The sequence below is a fragment of the Perognathus longimembris genome, chromosome 19 (genome assembly GCF_023159225.1).
Source record: "Perognathus longimembris pacificus isolate PPM17 chromosome 19, ASM2315922v1, whole genome shotgun sequence".
Taxonomy (NCBI): Eukaryota; Metazoa; Chordata; class Mammalia; order Rodentia; family Heteromyidae; genus Perognathus; species Perognathus longimembris.
In genome coordinates this window covers 23,501,727-23,524,888 of record NC_063179.1, presented here as the reverse complement: position 1 = coordinate 23,524,888, position 23,162 = coordinate 23,501,727, and the positions used below count along the sequence as shown (strand labels likewise).

At 38.8% G+C, this 23,162-nt stretch overlaps 1 pseudogene; it reads left to right on the top strand.

Moving 5' to 3' along the window:
* Positions 1-402: 402 nt before the first annotated feature.
* The window catches only part of LOC125367562, a 46,898-nt pseudogene continuing 24,138 nt past the window's right edge, over positions 403-23,162 (top strand).

Below are 23,162 nucleotides of genomic sequence, written 5' to 3'. Positions count from 1 at the left end.
CATTCAAGGGAGCTTTTGAGGATAAAGTTTCCAGTACCTGAATTTGGGAGAACATAGTTCCCAAAACCTAACAACATCTACACTTTGTGTTGAACGTGCACAAAACAATCACAAAGAGCATCATTTTTGGCAAACATATTTAAATGTGTTGCTAATTTCCTCAAGAGCTTCTTATAATCTTTGCCTTTCAGATCACTCCGTTTAGAAAGTTTCTATCAACGTCACCATCCATAGTTGTTCCTCATCTTCAGTCACTGCCTGGTCTCTTTCCTTTGTTCTTAATCTTGAGATTCTCCCACATAGCTTTCACAGGTTTTAAGAAATGCCTCACTTTTTGCAAGATTTCAGGCTTCTTATTGGAACTGAGCTATGGCTTTATTTGTATTGTGTGTCTAAGTATTCATGGCCAAACATGCAAACTGCTATGGGTACAATGAATGTAAGTGGGAAAGCAAATTTGAATTGAGTTAGTTTATAAGTAAACATTCCACTATTAAATAATACAGAAAGCCTGTACCTCCTCATAAATTAAATGGGGTTTTTCAGAGGTCAAACTGCATATCTTCTGTTCAATTGGTTAGTGATTTATGGGAGAAACTTTTGCAACTAAGTAAACAAACAATCCCAGACTCTTGAAGGAAATATGTTCAAATTTAATTCCAATTTTTATTCAACTGTGCATTCTAGCTGCCTTAGGATTTTCCAGCATTCAATGTGCAATTCCACATTCAGCGAGGATCCCAGTTTAAGTTCCCCCAGAAGGAAACTCAGAGACCAGAATTCAGTTTCAAGTAGTTGTGTTTTGCTTTGTTCTGTTCCCTGTGGGTAGTAATCCCAAAAGGCATTGCTGGGAGTGGAAGTGAGCTCAGGAATGGAAGGAAAACAAAAGTTATAAATAAATCTAGAGTTCACACTGCAGGAAGTTGGATTCCCATGTAAGCTTTGTGGACTTTGCTTAAAGGTCATCATCAAGTCATCTGCTGGAAATTTTTAAGGAGTAATCAAAGTAATGTATTAGGACTGATGAACGGGGGTACTGTACAGGTACATGAAATTAACAAGTATGACTCTGAATACTTCAGTAACTCAGAGAGAGAGAGAGGGCAATTAATGACTCACTTAAGGAGGTAGATCAGAAAATAAATGGAAGAATTAAGCAGGGTTCAAAGTCTACTTAGTTAAGAAAATTTGATTAAAACCAAGTCCTTACTCCAAGCATCCTCCAAAAACCTTTTTCTTTTTTCTTAGCTTGTTTTGCAAATAGGCTCTCTTGAACTAACTTTGTCTAGGTTGGCCTAAAACTGTGATCCTCTTGACTCTTTCAGAGACTAACCAAATGAAGCAAAAACAAACAATAACAAAAAAACTGAAGAAATACCCATTCTGGGAGCGAAAACAAGAGCTGAAGAGAGCAGTTACAAAAGGAAAGAGAAAAACCAAAACAATAAAACATGAAGCCAACTTAGGAGAAATTCAAGAACAAGCAGTCCATCAGCAAAGAGAAATGATAGTGAAAGTGAAGGGATTTTATGAGACCACACCACTCAGTGATTTAAAAAAAATTCTGGGGGCTGGGGATATGGCCTAGTGGCAAGAGAGCTTGCCTAGTATACATGAGGCCCTGGGTTCAATTCCCCAGCACCACATATACAGAAAAAGGCCAGAAGTGGCGCTGTGGCTCAAGTGGCAGAGTGCTAGCCTTGAACAAAAGGAAGCCAGGGACAGTGCTCAGGCCCTGAGTCCAAGGCCCAGGACTGGCCAAAAAAATAATAATAATAAAATTCTGATAAACTAGGGCAATTTTCCAACATTATTACCATGAGATTCCTGTGCTGCATGACACGTCAAATACATTTTCTTTGTGGGTACAGCTGGGGGCATTGCTCAGTTGATAGATGGCTTGCCTAGCAAGAACAAGGCCTGAGTATTGCAAAAATAATTAATTAATCAATTAATTTGTGGTTTAACAAGTGTAAGTGTATATAAAACAGAGACGAATTTGTCAGCTTCTGAAGTTCTGACCTTTATGGTTGATAATTCTCTGTTGCTTGAGGGAAGGGACTGTCCTGTGCAATAGAAGATCCTCAGCCATATATTTGGCCTCTGCCCACTATGTGCCCACAGTATTTTTCCCAGTCATGACAAACATGTTGCACTGGGGTGAGCATCCTCTTCCCTTTCTCCCTTCCTCCCTCCCTCCCTCCCTCCCTTCCTCTCTCTCTCCCTCTCTTTCTCTCTCTCTCTCTTTTCTTTTGCTAGCCCTACAGCTTGGACTCAGGACCTGGGTATTGTCCCTGGCTTCTTTTTGCTCAAAACTAGCACTCTACCACCTAAGCCACAGTGCCACTTCCTGCTTTTTCTGTGCAGGTGGTGCTGAGGAATTGAACCCAGGGTTTCATGCACAAAAGGCAAGCACACTACTGCTAAGCCATATTCCCAGTCCCCAAGCACCCTTCTTTCTTGGTTGAGAACCACTGTTATAGGGTCAACCTCCTGCAAGTATTCAGCCTTAGAGGCACAGTACACAGTGCATTGGTAATGTGTTCTGATAGTCTTGCACACATTAGCCATTTTTTAAACGTTTTTATCAAGTTCTTAAACTTGATCAACTCAGAATTTCTCAAGTTTGTGTAGACAAAGCTGATACATGGGCATTTGGGGCTCAATGGTGTCTGAGCCAATGCTGAATCGGTAGAAGGGGGAAACAGATTTCTGTCATGCTGGAGAAAGGTCAGGCAAACCTCTCCCCCTTGGCGTCTCCCACCTGCTCTTCTCCAGAAGTACTCACTTTCCTTGGGAGCAAGTCAAGGCTCTCAATACCAACAGGTCCTAAAGAAACTTTTAAGCCTCTTATGACTATACTATTTCAATCTCTACCTCATGGAGATATCTGAAAATATTTTGACAAGACTCTTTCATTTACTAGTCATTTTGTTATTTTTTAATTGTTCCAACAGATCCCACTGACCCTGGGGTCTTCTGCGGGATAAACTCACTTGGGAAGGACAAAGCTTCATTTTCTCTTTGGTAATGAGAAAGAAGAGTAAGGTCACAATTGGATTTGTCAGGACTAGAAGTGGAGAAGCAACAGCACCCCCTAGCAGTGAGATATTGCAAGTAAAAGGAAGTTTTAATCTCTAGCATTAAACCACTCAGAAAGAAGCCAGCTAGATAAAAGTGAATCTTCTTAAGCTTCCAGGCAAGTGCTTTTTAAGCTACGAAGTACTCCAAGTGGTATCTATTTTTTCCCATTAAAGTGTCACGGTGTGAATAGTTGAAAAAATGATGGCTGCCGGGAATGCTTTATCCAAAGGAAGTATTCGATAAAATGATGGTTGTTAAATGCTTTACTTAACTTTTAAAAAGATGTTGCCCACTTATGCCGGTAGCCCTTCAGGAAGGACTATGATTAGTGCATTAATTGAGGTCACCAAGACCTCACTGAGACCTTATTAGCATCTTATTTTCATAAGCATATTGTTTAAAGTTAAAATATATCAACAAATATTCACAGGGCTTCACACTTGACTTTTGCACAGATGTTACCTTTTGCTACAGGGTCCAGGCCTTTCCCCTGGTTGCCATGGTAACAGCACATGACTATGATCCAATTACAATCAAGAGATGGTAAGACATTTTGTCATGGTTTTTAATAGCGGCAGACACTTGTTAAACTTAAAATAAGGTCTGGATTTGTTAGGGTTTCTGATGCAAGTCCAAAATACATTTCATTTGGGTTAAATATGAATTAAGCTCTGTGAAGGAAGACATTGAATACAAAGGTTTCAGTGGTGGTTGCAGGCTGAGAAGTCTGACATAGGAAAGGTAGATGTCAAGGACCAGGTCATTTATTTGATCTACATGTCAATCTCATAGTGCCCAAGAAAACTGAACTTTTTTGTTTGTTTGTTTTTGTTTTTTCTGGGGCAAAAGTTCAGCATGCAATATCCCTAAAGTAAAAATCAATCACTTTCAGAACACGTCAGGCTGTCCCATAACTTTAAACTTTACCCCTCTATGTGTTCTTTTTTAAATAGGCTTGCTATAATATCAGATTTATCCCTATATATTCCACAAGCTGAGAAAGAATAAAGAATGAGTGGTAAGAAAAGGGTAAACCATGAATTACACAAGCTCTTCAAATGCTCATGGAAAAAAACTCAGAAACCAGGAAAGAGAAGTCACAAACACATATCTAGAAATTTTGACTGAAGAGGACAAATTCTGTGAAGCACTGGTGGTTAATGCTTGTACACCTAGCTACTCAGGCTGAGATTTGAGGATAGAAGGTCAAAGCTTTCTTTGGCAAGAAAATTCATGAGACTCTTATTTCCAATTAACTATCAAAAAAAAAAAGCCATACGTGGAGCTATGGCTCAAGTGTTACAGCACTGGTGTTGACCAAAATAGCTTAGGGACAGCACCTAGGCCCTGAGTTCACGGCCCTAGGAGAGGTACGCGAGCGCGCGCGCGCACACACACACACACACACACACACTCACACACACACAGAAGACTTTTTCCTGAAAGCAAAAGTAAAGTAAAAACTGAAAGCTAGAGGAGTGGCTCAAGTGGTAGAACATCAGTAGCTAACTGGGAAATGTGAAACCCTGAATTCAAATCCGAGTACCACAAAAAACAAAAGGTACTGATTTGTATTTTATTAGTAGAAATGTCTACAAACAGCCTGGATTCTAATTTTGAATAAGTTTCTTAGTCTTTCTGTTCTCTTATTTAAAAAGTGGACTTTTTAACTCCTTGGGTTGTGATATTGAGATAATCAACTACCTCACATAAATGAGATAACTCAACTAGCGGTATACCTAGAAGATAGTATATGTCATCCAGTGAGTCAGTATGTGAAAGTTTATAAATAACCCCAAAATGAAGTGATAGTACTTACTTTGAATATGATACAGATTTTAAAAAATGAAAGATGCAGCTGGGCACTGGCTCTCAAAAAGGAGAGAGAAAGCAAAAGAAAAAGAGAGAGAGTTAAGCTTAGGAAACAACCCACCCACTGAGGTATTATCCTCAATCATTTTACAACCACTCTTTGCCTGATAGGGAGATTATGTGATCATGGTTCTGGCAGATACACCTCAGTATTTCCTTACACAAGCTAGATTTCCCAAACTCTGCACTTAAGTCCACAGTTAGCAGCCAGAGCCTGTGACAGAATGACGCCTATAGATAGACACAATCCTACATCCCAGCCTGCAACTCTTGCCAGTTTCTAACTCTCTCAAAAAAATCTTTTCCTAAGCTGGGCATGGTGGTACACATCTGTAATCACAACACTTCCGAGACTGCAACAGGAGGATCAAAAGTTCAGGTCAGGGGCTGGGGATATGGCCTAGTGGCAAGAGAGCTTGCCTCGTATACATGAGGCCCTGGGTTCGATTCCCCAGCACCACATATACAGAAAACGGCCAGAAGTGGCGCTGTGGCTCAGGTGGCAGAGTGCTAGCCTTGAGCAAAAGGAAGCCAGGGACAGTGCTCAGGCCCTGAGTCCAAGGCCCAGGACTGGCAAAAAAAAAAAAAAAAAGTTCAGGTCAACCTGGGAAACGCAGAGTTTCAGGAGGGCCTGGACTGCAAAGATCAAACAAAAGTTGTTAGTGTGCAATCTATTATTGATGGAGGCCCCCAGTAAAGTACTATGAAGTACATTGATGAGATTTACCCCAAGAAAACCTTAATATACTTTCTAATCCAATAGACTCATTGAACCTTATGCTGGTGGACTTTCATCTTTTCTCACTCTGAGAACCAGTAAATCCTCTGCAGAGTGATTTACCTGTGTGCTCTTCTAATACGAAAGATGAAATTGACCCCGATTCACCCAAAGTCCTTCAGGAAGAATATAAAAATATATGACACTGTCCATAACTAAAATTGAGTTTCTAAAGCTTTTTAAATTCTGAGAGCAACCTTCAAGAAAAAAAAATGGAATGAATGCCACAGCTATATTAAGCTGCTAGGCGGTAAAAGGTTACATTTAGATGAAGTTTGTTTTGAGTTACTTACTGGCAACACTAATTCATTGAAGTTTTTTATGTGTTCCACTTTCTATCTCCTGCCTCTCTATCTTCATTTCTTTGTTAAAAAAAAATTTCCCATATTAATGTTGATGCCCTTTCAGGCAAATTTTCAGCTACTTGTGACCCAATCATCTCTCTCATGAGGTCTTTGCTTCAAACAATCCATCTCCAAGATGGGCACCTTATAAGTGGTTCACTTGAAAAGAATATTTTCCAAATGAAAGAAGAAAGAGAAAAGAGAGGCAAAGGAAAGTGGTATCAAACAAAAATTAGGCAATGCACTAGCCTTTCTGTCTAAACTATGGCAGAGTTGAGCAAGAAATGTCAACACCTCTGCTCTCTGTAACCCCTGCTGGATTCTCCTTCTCCTACAGCTTGCCCTGCTTCCATTGATGACCAGATCATCTGGCTTTGCAAAGGGCTTCTTGACTCTAATGCTTGCAAGACTGCAGCTGCTATGTCAAGTAGGTTCAGCTACTGTGGCAAAGGCAACAGGTGAGCAAAAAGATAATCTGTTTGCTCCTTGTCCAAGGTATGGACCACTGTAGTCTCTCCGAAGAAGCTACAGAGGCTGTTATAAAGGAACAATGGAATGTGTGAACAGATAGTTCCATGTGTGAGCCTTACACTTGTCCTTAAAAGGATAAGTAAGTGTTACCTTGCTGGAAATCTGGTCTTTGCTGGAGTCATACCTCTCTCCTTGGTTTACTTATCAGATTTTCCTAGAGTCCCGTAGGCAGTTGTTGTTGAGAACTGTGTCAAGTAAACAGGTTGCACAAGCATAGAGGACTGGAGAAAACAAAAACACCAGCTCTTGCACTATTTGAAGCCTAGGTGGAGGCACTATTATCTGTAGATTACCTCCTTTAAGATACAGCAAATGGAGTGTTCTCTGGCCAAGGTGGACTAGAAGATCTCCCATAGAGTGATGCCTATGAACAGCAGCATGGGGGGGGGGGGTGCTATATTACTCCATGATAGTGTGAGCCAGGGGTTAATGCAATATTCACAAAGGAAGCTGACATCCTATATACTGGGATGACTGAAAAATTGAGGACAATTTTTAAAGATTGCCTTAGTCCATTTTTATAACAGAGCAACTAAAACTAGCTAATTCATAAAGAAAACAGGTTGGTTTACCTCACCGTTCTGGCAATTTAAAACCATGACACCAGCTTCAGTTATACTTCTTGTAAGGAATATGTGCTGATCCATGCATGGTGGAAAGGCAAGAAGACAAGCTACAGTTTGCAGAAGAGATAAAACCAAAAAAGAGTCCCAATATGATAGTTGATCCATTTCTAAAAGAAAAGCATTAATAGTTGGACACCCAGTGGCTCATGCCTGTAATCCTACCTACTCAGGAGGCTGAGATCTGAGGATCACAGTTCAAAACCATGAGACTCTTATCTCCAATAAACTACATAGAAAATCCAGAAGTTACGCTATGGCTCAAGTGGTAGAGTGCTAGCCTTGAGCACAAAGAAGCTCAGGGACCAAAGCCAGGCCCAAAGTTCAAGACTCAGTATTGGGAAGAAAAAAAACACTAATGACTAATTCTGGTGGAGCATCCATTACCCAGTTAACTCTTAAAGATTTTATCACTTCAAGCAAATCTGGCCCAGAAACAAAGAAAGCAAATAAGCAAGATCAGAGATGAAACAGGAAACATCACCACAGAAACAACCAAAATTCAGAATATAATAATGGAATATTTTGCAAACCTTGATGCTAATAAATTTAAGAACCTGGAAGAAATGGGCAAATTCCTAGCAAAAATTGATATGCCCAAACTTAACCATGAAGATTTTTTTTTTTTGGGGGGGGGGGCCAGTCCTGAGGCTTGGACTCAGGACCTGAGCACTGTCCCTGGCTTCTTTTTGCTCAAGGCTAGCACTCTGCCACTTGAGCCACAGCGCTCCTTCTGGCCATTTTCTGTATATGTGGTGCTGGGGAATTGAGCCCAGGGCCTCACTAGGCCATATCCCCAGCCCTTAACCATGAAGATTTAAACCTACTAAACAGACCCACATCCAGCAATGAAATAGAAACTTCAATAAGAGACCTCCCATCCAAGAAAAGCCCAGATTCAGATGGATTCACAGCAGAATTCTACAAGACCTTCAAAACAGAATTCACACTAATATTTCTCAAACTCTTCAAAGAAATTGAAAGTGAAGGTTCACTACCAAACATTCTATGATGCCAGTATAACCTTTATCCCAAAAACAGGCAGGGACTCACCAAGGAAAGAGAACTATAGACTGATTTCCTTGATGAACATCAATGCAAAAATTCTCAACAAAATTCTGGCCAATCAACTTCAACAGGTCGTCAAAAAAATCATACACTATGACCAAACTGGATTCATTCCTGGTTCAATATACACAAGTCAATGAATGTAATCCACCACATCAACCGGAGCAAGGTCAAGAATCACATTACTCTTTTGCTAGATGCAGAAAAAGCATTTGATAAAATCCAGCACCCATTTATGATAAAAGCTTTGGAGAAAGTAAGATTCCAGGAAACATTCCTGAATATAATTAAGGCTGCCTAAGACAAACCCACAGCAAATATTATTCTTAATGGGGAAAAGTTAAAGCCATTTCCTCTAAAATCAGGAGCAAGACGAGGCTGTCTGCTCTCTCCTCTCCTCTTCAACATAGTACTAGAATTCCTAGCCAGAACAATAAGGCAAGAGGAAGATATAAAGGAGATCCAAATAGGAAAAGATGACGTTAACTCTCTCTCTTTGCAGATAACATAATCCTGTATCTAAAGAAGCCCATAGACTCTGCTCCCAAGTTACTCGAGCTGATCCAAAAAAAAAGTATCAGTATATAAAATAAATAATCAAAAATCAATGGCTTTTCTATATGCCAATGACCCAAAGACCAAGGCTGAAATCAGGAAAGCAACTCCTTTTGCAATAGCCCCCAAAACATAAAATACTTAGGAATAACCTTAACTAAAGAAGTGAAAGACCTCTATGATGAAAACTTAAAAAACCTGAAAAAGGAAATTAAGGTAGAACTAAGAAAATGGAAAAATCTCCTAAACTCCTGGATTGGGAGGATTAACATTGTCAAAATGGCAATATTGCCAAAGGCTATCTACAAATTCAGTGTAATACCCATTAATGTCCCAACACCATTTTTTAATGAAATAGAGGAAGCAATCCAGACATTCATATGGAACAATAAAAGACTCTGAATAGCAAAAACAATTCTAAGTAGAAAGGACAGTGCTGGAGGAATTACAATACCAAACTTCAACTGTATTACAAAGCTACATTTATTTATTTAAAAAAAAAAAAAAAAGCTTGGTATTGGCACAAGAACAGTCCTGAGGACCAATGGAACAGAGTCGAAGACCCAGAAATGAACCCGCAGAACTTTGCCTACTAAATCTTTGATAAAGGAGCTAAAAAAAGTAGGATGGGAGAAAGACAGCCTCTTTAACAAATAGTGCTGGCAAAACTGGTTCAACACCTGTAACAAATTAAAACTAGATCCTTATATGTCACCCTGCACCAAAATCAATTCCAGATGGATCAAAGACCTCCAAATAAAATCAGATATAGGAATAGGAGAAACACTTGGGCTCCTTAGCACAAGACAAAACTTCCTTAAGAAAATCCCAGAAATGCAACAAATCAAAGAAAGGTTAGACAAATGGGGCTGCATCAAACTGCAGAGCTTCTACATGGCAAAGAACATACCTTGCAATATAAACAGAAAGCCCACAGATTGGGAGAAGACCTTTACCAGCCATACAATGGAAAAAGGCTTCATATCTAAAATATACACAGAATTCAAAAAATTAAATTCCTCTCCCCAAAATCCTCAAAGAACCAACAGCCCCCTCAAGAATTGGCTAAAGACCTAAAAAGAAACTTCTCTGAAGAGGAAATGAAAATGGCCAAGAGACACATGAAGGAGTGCTCTACATCACTGGCCATAAAAGAAATGTAAATCAAAACAACACTGAGATTCCACCTCACCCCAGTAAGAATGTCCATTATCAGGAAAACTAACAACAACAAATGCTGGAGGGGATGTGGCCAAAAGGGAGCCCTAGTACATTGTTAGTGGGAATGAACACTTGTTCAAACACTCTGGAAAGTGGTATGGAGGTTCCTAGGAAGGCTAAACATAGAGCTACCCTACGACCCAGCAGCCCCACTTTTGGGCATCTACCCAAAAGACTACAAGCAAGAACACACTAAAGCCACCAGCACAACAATGTTCATCTCAGCACAATTTGTCATTGCTAAAATATGGAACCAACCCTGATGCCCCTCAGTAGACAAATGGATCAAGAAAATGTGGTTCGGGCTGGGGATATAGCCTAGTGGCAAGAGTGCCTACCTCGGATACAAGAGGCCCTAGGTTCGATTCCCCAGCACCACATATACAGAAAACGGCCAGAAGCGGCGCTGTGGCTCAAATGGCGGAGTGCTAGCCTTGAGCGGGAAGAAGCCAGGGACAGTGCTCAGGCCCGGAGTCCAAGGCCCAGGACTGGCCAAAAAAAAAAAAAAAAAAAAAAGAAAATGTGGTTCATATACACAATGGGATTCTATGCCTCTATCCGAAAGAATGACATTGTCCCATTTGTAAGGAAAAGGAATGAAAAATTATACTAAGTGCAGTGAGCCAGACCCAAAGAAACATGGACTCTATGGTTTCACTCATAGGGAATAATTAGTACATGTTTAGGCTAGTCATAGAAGAAGATCACAAGAGCCCAGTAGCTATGCCCTTATGAATACATAAGGTGATGCTAAGTGAAATGAACAAGTTATGGAAACAAGTGGTATATCATTGTTGCAATTATTTTCAACATGCCATGTGAAACCGTAGCTTTTTTCTATTTGTTTGTTACTCTCGTATTCCCTTCCTGTGGTTGTGCCCCCACCATCACTGTATCTCCTCTGAGTACCCTGGATACTGTATATACTGGTACTAGAAGTAGGGAAGGGAAAGGGAATATCAAAATCAAGAGACAAAAGATAAAAAGACAAATAATTCCAAAAACAATACTTACAAAACCAATTGGTGTAAACCAACTGTACAATTCATGAGGGGGAGAGGGAAAAGGGGAGAGGGAAGGCAGGGGAAAAATGAGGAAGGAGGTAACAAGTTGAACAAGAAATGTACTCACTGCCCTATGTATGAAACTGTAACCCCTCTGTACATCACTTTGACAATAAATAAGTAATTATTTTTTAAAAAAAGATTTTATCACTTCAGCACCATTTCATTGCAGATTTAAACTTCAATAAGAGTTGTAGTGGAGCAAATTATATCACAGCAAAGATGCAGACAGAAATACCCTTTACCTAAGCACATAATCCAAAATTGTCAGGTGCATGCGAGAAGATAATCATCTACAAACCAGAAAGGTAAACCAAGGAAATCATGTAGAATACTCATTATGCTCATTAGTAATAAGAGCCACTGATCCCTGAGAAAATTCTTGCATCTTTCTTTTATTTGTAGGGAGGAAACTCTATGGAAAAAAGATCAATTATGATTATATCTGACCATCTACCTATTGATGGTTTCAGATTGGGAAAAGTGATGGCTAGTTTTATTTCAGCGATGGAGCAGCTCAATCAGATTTATAAAACATCTAAAATTCTATTTTGTAAGCCTTTAAACTATGTTAGTACTTATTTGGACTTCGAATTTCCATCTGTACTTAAAAGTACATAAGCTAGCCAGGCTCCAGTGGCTCATGCCTGTAATCCTAGCTACTCAGGAGGCTGAGATCTAAGGATTGTGCTCAAAGCCAGGCAGGGCCAGAAAAGTTGATGAAACTCTTTTCTCCAATAAACTATTCACAAAAAGCTAGAAGTAGTGCTGTGGCTCAAGTGGTAGGGTACTAGCCTTGAGCACAAGGAGGCTCAGGGACAGCACTCAAACCCTGAGTTTAAGGCCCAGGACCAACAAAAAAAATTACATAACTTTTTCACACCTGAATATTTTCACTCATCTTCTATGTTGGGTATACTAATATACTTTAGAAAAGATCTATTGGAATGAACAGTATTTACTGTGAAAGAAAAAAAAATCACCTGTTGTTACTCTCTTGCCTATGGTTAATTTTAATTAAAAGAACTCTGTCTTGTCTCTCTCATCTCGTCCAGATGAGGAAATGAATGTGAAAGTGTCTGATCAGGTGCCTGGCACATAGTTAGCTTCATTTTCTTTCACACCAATCATCACCTACCTGACCCACATAAGGTGCTATGTCGTAAAAGTCATAAGTAAGCTACAAAAATAGCAAGCTTTAGAATACTGAGCTGGGAATTGTAATAATAGTAAATCATACACAGGTGTCTTAAAATAATTGATGCTATTATACCAAATGTTTATTTAATTATTCTATCAGAGACCAAAGTCATTGCCTGATGTTCATTTTCTTCTGAATACATAATAATTCAGCTTCCAAAGTAAGGTGGACATATAAAATATAAAATTGTTTTATAACTTCCTTGCATATAATATGGTCGTAATACTCATTTCTATCCCAGGAATTCCAGCAAAAATGGTGAATGAAAATCTCTAGGAGGATCCCAGCCCAGACATATTCGCATTCCACCTCTCCTGCCAAAACAACAACAAATAAAACCATAAACAATTGCTTCATAAACAAGCTCTTCATCTGCTTTTTAAAATTGCAATTGCTGTTATAATGGTGCTGTACAGAGGGCTAACCGATTTTATCTGTTTTTTTTTCAAGTTGTTTTGGGCCAGCTGGAAAGCCTGCCTCTCCAGCACTGAACTCCTTCCTTGCGCTCATACCCTTCCATGTGACGTCATCAATCTTGCTCAAGTCAAAGTCTGGGGTAAAAGTCCACACAAAGAATTTTTTGTTGTTGTTTCTATATTTTTTTCCTGGTACCCACATGTTTACTAAGGTCACAAGAGGCTTCTCACCACTAAAACTGAAGTGAGACAGGAGGAGGCAATGGAGAAAAGCACAGCACAGGCTGCAAGTCCTAACCACAGCTCAAACGTTGAGAGGGGAAGTCAAAGCCACAACTAACTGCAAAGTAAGCAAGGGGGCGCTGGTGACAGACAGATCTGTGACCTAAGCCCAGACTTCCCAGCCCACCTCGGAATACCTTGTCACTAGGTGAACGTGGGAGACAGCCAACAGGAGTCACAGAGTGTCTGGAAGGGAGAAAATAGTTCTAGAATGGGGCAGGGGGAGGGGGTGGGGGATGGACCTCAGGACTCAAGAACTCTGTGGGTCTCAGTGTATTCAGGCTCTGTCCAGCACTTAACCACCCTGTGGGAGGAATGAGGCTGGGACCCAGAGTTCTTAGTCCTACTTGAGAAGAACCTCCAAGCAACTGGGAGGCAGAGGCCCGGCCTCATGCCAGCCCTGGGCTTGGAGCACTGGGTTTCTCGACTCACCAGAAAGACAGGGCCCTGTGACCCTGTGTCCTTCACTATCCAAGCTCTCCATGCCCAGGTCAAACCATCTGCTTCTCTATGACTCTGTGTCAAAGGTTTTTTCTGCAACTATTGAGATAATCATGTTATTGTTTTTGTCCTTTATTCTGTTTATGGGCTGTATTCCACTTATGGATTTGAATACAGAGAACCATTATGTTGCCTCCGTAGAATGAAACCAACTGGATCCTGGTGTATTATCTTAAAAGTGTTGCTGAATTTGGTTTGCAAATATTTTATTAAGAATTTTTATGTCTATATTCATCTAAGAGATGTATCTATAATTTTCTTGTCATGTCCTTATTTTGTGTTAGTATCACAATTCTGGCTTCATAGAATGAGTTTTATAGTGTGCTTTCCCTTTGTATTTTATAGAATAATTTGAGCATGGGTGGGTTTTTTTTCTTTTTAAAGGTCTTGTAGAATTCATCAGTGAATTCATCCAATCCCAGGCTTTTCATGATTGGGAGATACTTTTATACTGTTACACTCTTACTGCTCTATATAGATCTCTTGAAGCTACCGGCATCCTCTTGGTTCAAATTCAGTATGTCATATTCGTATATTCATCTAGAAATAAGCATAGAGCCTTGAGTTCAATCTACAGTACAAAAAGAGAAAAAGGAAGAAAAAAACTTGATTTGAAAGCTTCATCAATAGACAAATAGAAGATAGAATATGAAAACATAGAAAGAACTCAAAAAACAACAGCAAAAGAAAAATAATACGATCAACAAATGTGTAGATGAACTAAACAGACATATATCAAAAGAAAAGTACACATATCTAATAAAAACATGAGCAAATATATTACATCCTAATCCATAAAAGAATTGAAAGTGATAGTTTCGACATATTCAGAATAATATCTCACTAACTAAAGAATTTTACTGTATTTACTGCTTTAATGAAAACACTACACACAGTTTAATGTGTTAGCTCGCCATAGGTTAGAGTTAAGTGGGGTTCTGGGGATGTAGCTTAGTGATAGAGTGCTTGCTTAGAATGCATGAAGCGCTGGGTTTGATACCTCAGTACCATATAAATAGAAAGGGCCAGAAGTGGCTCTGTGGCTCAAATGCTGGAGTGCTAACCTATAGCAAAAGAAGCTCAGGGGCTTCTTGAATCCTGAGTTAAAGCCCCACGACTTGCAAAACAGAAAGAAAAAAGAAGAGTTAAGTGGGGGTTGAGGTTATAGCTGAAGTGCTAGGCCTTGTGCCTCAAAAGAATTAAGTGGGCCTGGTTTCAGGTATCCAAGTTGACTTTATGTGTAAGCATTCAAAAGATCCAGAAGATGGCAGTGTAGTGATGTTTTTAATCTGAGTTCTAGAGCTAGACGAGAGAAAACCAGAAAACTCTAGAAAAAAAAATATCAAAATATGTAGACTGTTGACGTTTTTACTTTCTCTTTTCTTCAAGAGTTCCAACACCACTTAGTCTAAAGCAGCAAAGCCCTAAGAGTAAGAGAAGATCTCACATGCCCAGGAGCTAAGGGGATTTGGATTGAAAGGGTTTATCTTGGGAAGACTGGGACTGAGGGGGCTTAGATTGGGAGAGCTGGGACTGGCATGGCTTGGGCTGTGGGGGTTTGGATAGAGAAGGTTTGGCTTGGGAGGAATGGGACTTAAGGGGCTTAATTTGAGAGAGAACAAGTTGGAAGGGTTTGGGCTGAGGTGATGTGAGCTGATGGGGTTTAAACTGAAAGCTGGGTAAAAGTTTACTCCTGGGTATGGAATGGGATCCTGTTTAGAGAACTGGATTTGAAGGCCTAGCATGTGTCATCATCTGGGGTCCTTGATGAAAAGTAGGTCTTGCCAGTTTTTGTATGGCTTCTAAAGGATTGGGGGTGAGGAGATCTGATATGAGGTGCTATTGTCATACATTTTCCAGCTGCTCCAGTCAGCTGTGTTCCTGGGGCACAGGCTCATTCTGGCTGTGACTTCCCTCCTATTCCTGCTAATTGTGGACCTGCAGGATGGGAGTCACCTGCCTGGGAGACCCCAGGCCTTCTCAGAGCTCCTGTGACTAGTGGTTTCTCACACCAGGCCCAGCACAGGAGGTGATAGGAATTTTGGCAGAGACTGCACTGAATCTGTAGATTCTCAGAAATATGTAGGTTGTCAGTAATAAGAATATTTCCTCCATGCTCATTCAGCTCATCCAGAAACCTGGGAAGTGTGTGCTGATATGTGCAGGTGTATTGATTTCTGCTTTCATTGTTCATGATTTTTACTTCAGTCTTACCAACCTTTTGTTTTTGTACAACTTCAGTTTGATTCATTACTTACAGCTACTCTGTATATGTTGGCTACTTTTTTTTTTCTTCTTGATTTGTTTCCTTGTTCTAGTTTTGGCATTATATTTCTAGTTCTTTGAGATCTACAGTAATTTCTTCTTACAGTGCCTTCTCTTTTGATTTAATTAAGATTGCTAGTTTCTTCTCATTCCTTCAAGGATCAACTTATTTTTTGCTGTGAAAACAATTCATTTTATATTGCATTAACCTTTAATTAAATTACATATTTATTTATTATGTATATAATAATGGTTTGAAAACAATTCATGATTTTCAAGACATGTGCCTGTTTTCCTTGTTAATTTCTAGCATTACTAGAGTGTGATCTGCATGTGTTCTAAATATACTTTCAAGACATTTAAATCTTGTCTGGTGTTTTTCCCTAGTCCATCATCTGTCCTGGAGATCATTCATTATATTTTGAGGGACATTTTGTTCAATAGAAGTTGGTTGAGCTGGGAATATGGCCTAGTGGTAGAGTGCTTGCCTTGTATACACAAAGCCTTGGGCTCGATTCCTCAGCACCACATATAGAGAAAGAAAAAAAAAAGAAGTTGGTTGAAATATTCTCTTGGTGTGTGTGTGGCTCACCTGATCAAGGGTAGAATTTAATTCTAATTCCTCCCTGTTGGTTTTGTCTGGAAGATCTGTCTCTGAAATCTTCACCTATTATTGAATTGAGGACTATCTAGTCATCTAGTTCAGTTCTGGGTAGTGTGAAAACTATTTCATCTTGTTGATTTCATCCTTTTATCATATCAGTAATAATTTGTCACTTTTGATTCTTTCATTAAAGTCTAGTTAATGCGATGTGTTATAGATAACACTGCATTCTTTTTAGTTACTTTACATGGAGTTAATTACTCCACTTTCCTTTTTTTCAATTTTTAATTGCTACTTAAATGGTGATATATAGAGGACTAGTTATAAAACGCAGGTAATTAATACGTTTCTTTTTGAATGATGCTATCTTTTCCCTTATTTTCTCTCAGTTCTTCCTTTCTGATCCCCTCACCGACAAGTTGTATATTTCTATTTCACTCTAGAATATAGTGAGTATCATTGCTGTGTTTTCAACATTTGTCCCATCATTTCTGTGCCCTCCCTTGCCCTCACCAAAACAGATTAACTTACATACAAGATAAATCAAGAAAAGTGACAAAGGAGAAAATAAGCAAACAAAATAAAAAAGCAAAATACAATAATCTCGTTTCCATTTCTTCGGAGTTCATTTCAATAAACTTCATTTTTAGGTTATATGCATATAGCTATTGAGCCAATGTGGTCTTCTCCTAAGAATGTCATCCTTTGGTCTCGCTGTGTGAATGTTTAAAATATTGTGTAAGTTTTTGTCTGTTACTATCCAGTGTGTTTACTTATAGATGTATATTATGGACACATTTCAGTTACAACAATGAGGAAAACCATACAACTTATGTTTCTTTGGGTCTGGCTTACTTCACTTACTATTATATTTTCCAAGTCTTTCCATTTCCTTATGAAGATAGCAATATTAGCTTTTGGTGATTAACTGGAAATACGATTCTCAGGTACTTTCCTGCCTAGGTTGGCTTTGAACTGCAATCTTCAGATCTTAGCCTCCCAAGTAGTATAATTATTACTTGCTTTTGCCTTTTTAGGTATGCCATTGCACTAGCCTTGCCGGAAAACCAGCATGTAATATTTACCAGCCCAATTAAGGCTGAGTAATCAGAAATACTGTAAAGTATATGAAGAATTTCAAGATGTTTGCCTGATGACTGGAGATGTTACTATTAATCCTACAGCATCTTGTCTTGTTATGACTACAGAGATAATTTCTGTAATGCCTCATGTTGTAACTTTAACTTTTTAATGTAATTCATGGAGATGTTCAATTAAAACTATTATTTTACTGTTTAATCTTTGTAGCTAAAATGTATCACTTTATTTTGTGAGTAGATTTATTTGAAAAAATGATAAAAATGTATCTTAAAAATGTGCTGTAAAATTAGACATATTTCCAATTTACTAATTCTGTTCTTTATATTAAATCACTTAAATATTTTTGAAGGTTTATTACAGTCAGTGCAATGACTTTTTGCATGCAGCTTCAAGGATTTGATTACATTGTTTCATATAACTTGTGGTGTTCTGTGTGGGTTTTATTTTACAACATAGTTTTGATTGTAGGTTTATAACCAGTTTTTAAAAATATAATATTTAGTTTCTCCCCCAATTTCATTTAAGTTTTGTATATACTTTTTACACTTTAAGTTTTGGCAATAATTATCATCTTTACCTTACTAAGTACTCTGAGTACATTCCTTAGTCCAATTTTTTTTAAGGGTACAGTTAAATAGATTGTATAAATTAGCTTCTTGTCTTGAGAATCTTCCAAAGGTTATCATTCACTTTTCATTTTCGTGCCCAGTATAAGTTTTTGTCTGTCTGTGTAAGATATCTGTGTAAAGTACGCATATTATGAGGAGATGAACAAGGTGAGAAAAACAATCAAAGAAAAAGAGCAAACATGTGGAATCTGGTGTCTTGCTCAGAAGTTTCATTTAAGTACCTTGTGCAGTGACTTCATGTTCTGGAGATAGTAGGAGTGATGGTCTTTCCATGTGTTTTGACTAGTGATTCTTGAGATGTCAAAGATATGTAATCCCCTAAAATTAATTTAATATTTCTACTTAGTAAAGAATATCCAAATTTCCTTGTTGGAAAAAAGCAATTCTTACCTAACTGTTGGATGTTATGTCAAAAATGATGACAAATCCTTTCCTTCCTTTAGGTTTTGAGAAGTATGCTTTATAAAGGTTCTGAAGTCATGCGAGAAGTTGCCTGGGTCATATTTGATGAAATTCATTATATGAGAGATTCAGGTATATTCAGCACTGTTGAAATGATATTAAGAATTTTGAACAAGAAGTAGTTGAATTTTTCATATCTAGAAATATAATAAGCTATTGGCTTCCATGATTTGTAGACAACATGATACAATAGTTTGCAGTGGACTTGATTAAGATAAGTTTCTAAATAGTAACTTCTGGGCAGGACAATGCAAACTCCAATGATGCAAATTAAATTGGCAACTTGTAAATAGGTCTGTAATATAACTAATGCTAATTCTAAAATTTGGGGCTGGGGATATAGCTTAGTGATAGAGTACTTGCCTGGCATGCTTGAAACCCTGGTATTGATTCCTCGATACCATGTAAACAATAAATAAATTTAGAAAAATTAAATTAAAGAGAAATTACAGTTAAAAAAGATACTTTAAAAAGGGAATTCTGAAATTTCTGTCTGAGGCACCAGTGACCACCCAGGAAGATGGCAGAACACAGTCCCAAATCCATACTATTTGTGTGTCTAGGTAACATTTGCCAGTCACCCGTCACAGAAGCAGTTTTCAGAAAACTGGTTGCTAACCAAATGTTTCAGATAATCGGGCCATTGACAGTGGTGCTGTTTCCAACTAGAATGTGGGTCGTGCCCCAGATCCAAAAGCTATGAGCTGCCTAAAAAATCATGACATTAGCACAGCCCATAAGATAAGACAGGTCACCAAAGAAGACTTTGCTACCTTCGACTACATGCTGTGTATGGATGAAAGCAATCTGTGAGATGTGAATAGAGAAAGTAATCAGGTTAAAAACTGCAAAGCTACAATTGGCTACTTTGGAGCCATGATCCACAAAAACAACTTATTATTGAAGATCCCTATTATGGAAACGACTCCTACTTCGAGCTGGTGTATCAGCAGTGCCTTCGGTGTTGCAAGGCCTTCCTAGAGAAGGCCCACTAGGTTAGCACTGCCCACAGCCAAGCCAACAACTCGCCCACTAGTCCTGTGCCTAAATGTAGAAGCTTTCCTTAGCCTGTTGTTTCTTCAGCTGACTTACTCTTATCTTAAACATAATTGTAGATGACAAATTAGTTTTATTTACCCAGTAATAAAAGGTTTTAGTTTGGGAAAGTTAATTGACTTCTCATTTTGTCCTGATTACAAAACAGTGGAACAAGGAAATATGGAAGAACAAAATACAACCCGTGAAGTAATAATGACCTGAGCTCAAGAAGACCTGGACAGTGTGGTCCACCTGGCATGTCGCATGCCTACCACTGCCCAGTGCTACTGCTCACCTTGTACCTTGCTGACCTGGGCTCTTGTAGAGTCACAATGGCTCTAGCAGCTCCTCTGCTCTCAGAATTGTTTTAACTCGCTTTTCTCATAGGGTACACTTGTATGTTTAAGACAGAAGCAAGGCATGGTGGTGCCTGTAAATCCAGCACTAAGGAGGCTGAGGCAGGAGGCTAAGTTCAAGGCTAGCCTGGGCTATACATGCCTCAAATACAAAATAACAACACAAAATAGGAGGAAGACTGGTGGAATAAATCTTTAACATTCTTACTACTTGTTGCTTTGTATTTAGTTTATTTCAGGAGAGTCAGCTTATTTGCTCCAATTTGAGCCACTAAGAATTGAATTCTACATTGGAAGTACACTTGTATGCAGGTTACCTTCAGTCAGTGGAGAGAATGTTTTCCATACACGATGCAACGCAAGTATCCAACCAAAATTGACCAGCTGTGAAGTTTTAAAAATTGCAGGGTCCCATTAGGTTGGTATGCTGTAATGATATGTTGGTAACTATTCTTTCATCAGCATTTAGTAACTTCCAGGCAAACAGGTAACTTTGATGTACCATCAATTAGCTCACCTCAAATTATAAGGATATTTCAGAAAAGATTGTTTTTAAAATAAACAACTATGGAGTTACATAAGATAAAAAACAAAATAAAATAAAATTTCTGTCTTACAAAATTAACATTCTTGCTACTAGAGCTGATCCAAAACTTTGGCAAAGTTGCAGGATATAAAATAAACCTTCAAAAATCAACGGCCTTTCTCTATGCTAACTACCCAAAGACCGAGGCTGATATCAGAAAAGCAACCCCCTTTGCAATAGCCTCCAAAAACTCAAAATACCTAGGAATAACCTTAACCAAAGAAGTGAAAGACCTCTTTGAGGAGAACTTTAAAACCTTGAAAAACGAAATTAAGTCAGAACTAAGGAAATGGAAAAACCTCCCATGCTCCTGGATTGGGAGGATTAATATAATCATAATGGCACTATTGCCAAAGGCTATCTACAAATTCAATGCAATACCCATTAATATCCCAACACCATTTTTTGATGAAATAGAGGAAGCAATCCAGAAATTCATATGGAATAATAAAAGACCTAGAATAGCAAAAACAATCCTAAGCAGAAAGAACAGTGCTGGAGGAATTACAATACCCAACTTCAGGCTGTATTATAAAGCTATAGTAATAAAAACAGCTTGGTATTGGCACCGGAACAGGCCTGAAGACCAGTGGAACAGAATTGAAGACCCAGAATTGAACCCACAGAACTACGCCTACTTAATCTTTGATAAAGGGGCTAAGACAATAGTTTGGAAGAAAGATAGCCTCTTTAACAAATGGTGCTGGAAAAACTGGCTCAACACATGCAACAAACTAAAACTAGAACCTTATATATCACCCTGCACCAAAATCAATTCCAAATGGATTAAAGACCTCGAAATCAAAACAGACACCCTGAAAACACGAAAGGAAGAAGTAGGAGAAACACTTGGGCTCCTTGGCGCAGGACGGAACTTCCTGAACAAAGACCCAGAAAGGCTACAAATCAAAGAAAGGTTGGACAGGGCTGGGGATATAGCCTAGTGGCAAGAGTGCCTGCCTCGGATACACGAGGCCCTAGGTTCGATTCCCCAGCACCACATATACAGAAAACGGCCAGAAGCGGCGCTGTGGCTCAAGTGGCAGAGTGCTAGCCTTGAGCGGGAAGAAGCCAGGGACAGTGCTCAGGCCCTGAGTCCAAGGCCCACGACTGGCCAAAAAAAAAAAAAAAAAAAAAAAAGAAAGGTTGGACAAATTGGACTGCATCAAACTGTAGAGCTTCTGCACGGCAAAGGACATACCTTGCAAGATAAACAGAAAGCCCACCGACTGGGAGAAGATCTTTACTGGCCATTCAACGGACAAAGGCCTCATATCTAAAATATATGCAAAACTAAAAAAATTACTTTCCTCCAAAACAAAACCGCAAAGAACTAATAGCCCACTCATCAAGTGGTCTAAAGACCTACAAAGAGACTTCTCTGATGAGGAAATGAGAATGGCCAAGAGACATATGACAAAGTGCTCTACATCACTGGCCATAAAGGAAATGCAAATCAAAACAACATTGAGATTCTATCTCACCCCAGTAAGAATGTCATATATCAAGAAAACTAACAATAACAGTTGTTGGAGGGGATGTGGCCAAAAGGGAACCCTACTTCATTGTTGGTGGGAATGTAAACTGGTTCAGCCACTCTGGCAAGCAGTATGGAGATTCCTCAGAAGGCTAAATGTAGAACTTCCCTATGACCCAGCAACCCCACTTTTGGGTATTTATCCAAAAAACTACAAACAAAATCAAAGTAAAGCCACCAGCACAACAATGTTCATTGCAGCACAATTTGTCATAGCGAGAATCTGGAACCAACCCAGATGCCCCTCAGTAGACAAATGGATCAGGAAAATGTGGTACATATACACAATGGAATTTTATGCCTATATCAGAAAGAATGACATTGCCCCATTTGTAAGGAAATGGAAGGACTTGGAAAAAATTATACTAAGTGAAGTGAGCCAGACCCAAAGAAACATGGACTCTATGGTCTCCCTTATTGGGAATAATTAGCACAGGTTTAGGGAAGTCACAGCAGAGGATCACAAGAGCCCAATAGCTATACCCTTATGATCACATAAGATGATGCTAAGTGAAATGAACTCCATTGTATGGAAATGATTGTTATGTCAGAGTTGTAACTACTTTCAACATCCCATGTGTATTTGTAGTTTCTACTATTGATGATGTTCGTGTATCACCTTCTTGTGATTGTATCTACACTATCTCTGTAATCTTATCTGAGTATATGGGAAACAATGTGTACTGGTATTAGAATTAGGAAATTCAAAGGGAATACCAAAATTGAGAGACAAAGGGTAAAATAAGAGAAACAACAACAAAAGCAATACTTGCAAAACTGTTTGGTGTAAGTGAACTGAACACCTCAGGGGGGGAAAAGGGGGGGGGGGAGGGGGGTATGAGGGACAAGGTAACAAAGAGTACAAGAAATGTATCCAATGCCTAACGTATGAAACTGTAACCTCTCTGTACATCAGTTTTATAATAAAAACTTTAAAAAAAAAAACAAAATTAACACTCTTGCTTTCATTGTTTATTTTGCTTTAAAAAATTTGTGAAATGCATATTTTTAGTAAAAAATAAAGTGGAGATTTAGGTAATAAAT